Source organism: Henckelia pumila, unplaced genomic scaffold (genome assembly GCF_033568475.1).
Source record: "Henckelia pumila isolate YLH828 unplaced genomic scaffold, ASM3356847v2 CTG_461:::fragment_3, whole genome shotgun sequence".
Taxonomy (NCBI): domain Eukaryota; kingdom Viridiplantae; phylum Streptophyta; class Magnoliopsida; order Lamiales; family Gesneriaceae; genus Henckelia; species Henckelia pumila.
Window position 1 is genome coordinate 11979469 of NW_027331831.1, and position 6000 is coordinate 11985468.

The following is a 6000-nucleotide window of genomic DNA, read 5'->3' on the forward strand; positions in this document are numbered from 1 at the left end:
TCATGGCACACGCCAAGTTTTCACCTTATTTTCCTGCAGCAATATTCTACGTTGAGTTGCTTATTTTAACCAATTGAGAACTGGTCATATGACTCATATATCATCTAAAAATTCTACGGTTATCAAATTTTATTTTGTTATTTTAAGATGACCTTAGAGACTTCAAAGACTTGGTTCAAGTTCAACTGATCCTAATTCAAGAAGAAATCGAATAAGATAATTTGTTTGAGCGCAATAATAAGTGTCCTCAATTATATTTTTCAATAAAACGACAAACGTTTGGTTCCATTTGTTAATCACCTTTCAACAGCACGCACGCAGCAACAGAAAAGATAGCGAGCCGAGAGTTTAATTCTCTATGTTTAAGACAAATTTGCCCGCCTAGGTGCTTACGAGTTGATCAAAGTGTCTCCCAAGATAGAACGCTATCTATCAACTTCGATTATTAGCACTACAAAATCGAAGCACTACGAACACTTCAAAGTGTTTAAAAAACTCAGACTCGAAACTCAGATGTATGAGTATGCAAGAAAAGGAAGAGAGAATCAGAAATGAGCGAGTTGGAATGAATGCATATGACGTCTATTTATAGACGTTGGAAAGCTGCCTCGGACGGTTGCACCCCTTCGATGCATGCATGGCCGAAAAGTTGCAATGGTTCGGTCGCACTGATTCGGAAGCAAAATAAAATATTTAATTAATTTTTGTCCAAAAAAGTTATATTTATGTCAAAGCCAGCCCAGCCCACGCCCGTGCCGTGCCGGCCGGCCGGTCGGACGGTGGCGACGGCGGCGCGCGCGCGCGTGTGGCTAATGGTTCGAACCTAGCCTAGATTAGGTCCGCTCCCTTTAACAAACATGGGTACCCCTTAGGGCCCCAACCCATTGTCTAAACTTTGACATTATATAGTGCAATTTATTCCCACATTTTATCAATGTGGGACAATGAGCATAAAGCCTCATTCACCATCCATTTGTCCATAACAAATTTTCCAACAATCCCCCACATGAATGTGATTTATGCGAATATGTATGCATATGCTAAAACAGAGTTTCTTACGAAAATTATTGTATGGGGAGAGGTAGCTTGCGGCTTTGAACCTTCCTTAGTGAAATACTATCGGATTTACTAGGCTGCCTAGTGAACGTGATGTCTTGAACTATTCAGCCATTGATGTAAACCTAGACAACAGTATTCACACAATAATTGTTTTCACACTTTATTTGTTCTCATGGTTTTGTCCGTTTTGGCCCTGGACAATATCTTGGATTCTTAAGTGTTTCGTTTGAAGCGGCCCGTCTTCACACTTAAATAGGTGACCTCCTAGTATATAAGTATCCTGTCATACTCTATTTCTTAAAGAAATATAAAAATCATTAAAAGTTTGTTAAAACATAACCTCACTACTTGCACAGGTTGCACTTTTATCCTAGGAATGAGAATAGAACAAAGTTCTAAGTGCATGCGAACATTCATAACTTGATTTTCCTATTGAACCAAGATCTTGGGATCTCCAATCTACAAGGTTGGGTTTCCGCTATGAATATCCTTTAATTTTGTAGGTTTTAATCCCATTCCTCTTGATAAGCAGTTTACTTGATCTCTCCCTAAACCTTTTGTTAACGGATCCGCTAAGTTATCTTTTGATTTTACATAATCTACGGCGATAACTCCATTTGAGATCAACTACCTAATGGTATTATGTCTTCGACGTATGTGTTTTGACTTACCATTATACATACTACTTTGTGCCCTACCTATAGCCGACTGACTATCGCAATGTATCATTATTGCTGGCACTGGTTTCGTCCAACACGGAATATCTTCTAGGAAATTACGAAGCCATTCCGCTTCTTCTCCCGCTTTGTCTAGAGCTATGAATTCTGATTCCATAGTTGAACGAGCTATACAAGTTTGTTTAGAGGATTTCCACGACACAGCTCCTCCACCGATGGTGAACACATATCCACTTGTGGACTTAGAGTCTTTTGTGTCGGATATCCAATTTGCATCACAGTATCCTTCTAGTACGGAAGGATATGTGGTATAATGTAATCCATAGTCCATTGAGTACTTTAAGTATTTAAATACTCTTTCTAACGCTTTCCAATGATCATGACTAGGATTACTTGTAAACCTACTCAATTTATTTATTGAGTATGCAATATCAGGACGAGTACAATTTGTAATATACATTAGACTCCCAATTATCCTTGCATATTGCTGTTGAGATACGGGTTCACCTCGATTTTTGGATAAATGTAAACTTAAATCCACAGGTGATCTTAACGGCGTAACATCATACGCGTTGAATTTCCGAAGTACTTTATCAATATAATGAGATTGTGTTAGGATAATTCCTTCAGTCGCTTTTACTATCTTAATTCCTAAGATAACGTCTGCTTCTCCCATATCTTTCATATCAAAATGTTTTGTCAACATTTTCTTAGTTTTCATGATGATATCATGATTACTACCCATTATGAGCATGTCGTCTACATATAGACAAACAATTACATATGAGTCATGTGTGCCTTTTATATAAACACATTTATCACACTCATTAATCTTAAATCCATTTGACATCATTGTTTTGTCAAATTTTTCATGCCATTGTTTAGGAGCTTGTTTTAGCCCATACAATGATTTAATGAGTCGACACACTTTTCTTTCTTGACCGGGAGCAATGAATCCTTCGGGTTGTGCCATATATATTTCTTCCTCTAACTCACCATTTAAAAATGCTGTTTTTACATCCATTTGATGAATTTCGAGATTATTTAAAGCAGCAATTGCTATAAGTACTCGAATAGACGTTATTCTCGTAACAGGGGAATATGTGTCGAAGAAATCCAACCCTTCTTTTTGTCTAAATCCTTTGGCCACTAACCTTGCTTTGTATTTTTCCACTGTTCCATCAGCTTTGTATTTCCTTTTTAAGATCCATTTGCATCCTAACGGTTTGCTTCCCGGTGGGAGATCTACTAACTCCCAAGTATGATTTTGCATGATGGAATCTATTTCGCTTTTTATGGCCTCTTTCCAAAGTGGAGCGTCAGGACTAGATAACTGTAACACCCGGTATTTTTAAATACGTAAATTCGCATGCATAATTAGGATATTTAATTAGTTAAATTTATGATTTATGGGTTAAATAATTATGTGAATTATTTGTGCATGATTTAATTTATTTTTAAGCATTTAACCCATAATTAGTGATTTTTATGATTTTTTTAGTATTTTATTATTTAATCGCGTAGACGGGACCATGGACGGACGAGATGACGACTTTCCACCCAAATTATTTTAGGAGCCTTTTTGGAGCCTTAAAATATTATTTTGAGTTTTATTATCCCAAAATTTTAAGTATTTAATTTTATTTAATTTTAGGGGTCATTTTTATCCAAAATTAGTCAAAACATTGACTTTTTAGTATTTTTAAAATTTCCCTAAAATTATATTTCGAGATTTTTAATTAGGTTATCAGATTTTTAAGAGTTTAAGTTGTTTATTATTTATTTTTAAAACCTCTTTATTTAATTAGTTAGCTTATATTTTAATTAAACCAAAAATTTAACCTATTCTACCCAAAACCCTAGCATTTGCCGACATCTCTCCTTCCTCCCAAGCAGCCGACACCCCATCATCATCTTCTTCATCGGTTCAAGGCACCTCCTAGACTCCATAACCATTTTTCTTCGAAGCTTCAAGTTGCTCGTCGTCCCGTCGTCCCGGAAGTTGTCTCACGCTTGTTTATCTTCGTCCTTCGGTGAAAGGCATGTTTTTATCCATTTTTTTTAAACTCATATCAGTATATGTATGCGTGTGGGTGTGTAACATCAGAATTTATATTTTTTTGACATCAAGCTTTTCGATTTTTTCCTCCTTACTTGCTCTCGGTTTTGACATTAGTGTTGCATGCTCACGTTTCCCCTCTCCATGTTTGGTTCGGCTGTTGGCGAGTGTTCCAGAGGTGCCCTAGGGTGCCTAAGGGTCGAGCCATGGCAAGGCTTGGGGCTGAGAAGGGCTCGGCCGTGGGGTTTTTGTCATGGTTGGTGCAGACGGCGCAGAACTGGGGCTCGGATAGGAGGCTTCGGCCTTGGTGTTAGGGAGTGCATGGGGCTGGGGGACTGGTCAGGCTAGGTCTGCCCGGACGTGGGCTACGTCCGGGCGGCGGCGCCCCGGCCAGGGGCGGCCGGAGCTGGCCGGCAGCAGGCCAAGATGGCCTGCTGCTCACGGCCGAGAAGAATAGGGATTAGGGGCACGGGTCTAGGGTTTCAGATGGCATTCGGGTCGGGTCGAGGGGCCGGGTCGGGTCTAAAATAATGTGGGTCAAGTTAAGTGGGTCCGGATCCGGGTTATTTTAATTGGGCTCGGGTATTTTTATTTTTAAGTTTTTAAGTTAATTAGGAGTTAAATAGACTAATTAAATTCCCAAAAATTTAATTAGTACCATTTAATTTATTTGGGTTACTTTAAATTATTTTGGGTTATTTTATTTATTTTTGGGCTTTTAATAAATTTTATTTAAATTTTTAAGTTGGCCAGAAATTTTTATGGGCTTGGGAGCCCATGAAAATTATTGGGCCTGATATTGGGCTTTTGGGCCCATTGGGCCAGGGACAGTGTTATTGGGCCTAAGTTAGTTTAATGGGCTTTGGTTGATTTATGGGCCAAGTCTTAAGTTAAGTTAATGGGATTGAGTGTAGGGCCAGCAGTCCAGAACCATCCATGAGAAAATTGCATGTGTCCTGATTATATATTTAATTATTTTTATGCATTTAAGTTATTTTAATATTTATATGTTAGTAAGAAAAATTAAATTAAATATATATGAAGGACACACAATTTATTTAAGTACATGCATTCATGAAATCCATTTTTATGCTATGATTTAATTTCTATGGTGGAGCAAAATAAAATATTTTAGGTGGAAATTGAAGTAGTGTGGCCATTTATGTATGGGCAGTTTCTGCCATTTATGTATGGGCAGTTTTCTGCCATTTATGTATGGGTGGTTCGCCACCAGCCTCGTACGATGGTTTCCTAGACTGATCAGTCGCACTATGGGTCACACTTACGGATAGGACCATACGATGTTCAGAAAACAAATGCTCAACAACTTATGTATGTATGATATTATGTATGTATGTATGTTTAATTATGTAATTTAAGTTAGAAATTTTGAAGCATGCTCATTCATGTATATGTATGTATTAGTAGTTTAGTGTTTTAAATTATTTTAAACCCTTGTTAGTATGCATGTTGGGCCTCTAGGCTCACTACACTGATATGGTGCAGGTGAGTACGTAGAGGAGCAGGTTACTCCTACCGGTGGTGAGGATCTATGAGCTATGCTGCAGTAGCCCCGTGACCGTGACAGCTTCTGAGTCAATGTCATGTGATACATTTTATTATTTTATTTGGGTTGAGGTGTTTGAAATATTTTATTAAATATTTTTAGTGCATGCACATTTTTATTTATTTTATTTATGCAGGATATTTTTAAATTCTAGGCTTGACTCAGTTGTTTAATTATTTTTTTAAGAATGCATTTTATTTAAGTATTAAAATTATTTATTTATTTAGTCATGAATTTATTTTTAGTATTTTTATTTGGTGCATATATGTATGGGCATATATGTACTTATATTTATTTAGTAGTAAAAAAAAAAAAAAAAATTTCCGCATATTTATTTATTAGAGAGTTAGGGTCGTTTCAGTTGGTATCAAAGCACGGTCCTTGGAGGGGTCACTACTGCTATGCTAGCTCAGAAATCCACGCTACCGGTCTGTAAGTTTTAATGTTTATAGTATGATTTAAATTTCTAGAATTTAAGTTAGCCTTAATTTTTTTAAACACTTAGTTATGCAAGGCGATTTACGTAAATAAATATGTGGTGGTGCAGAATGCCTCCCAGACCAGTGAACCGACGTGGGGGACCTCCACCTCCACCGCCACCTCAACAGCACCCTATTACAGCACTGGAGCAGGCCAGT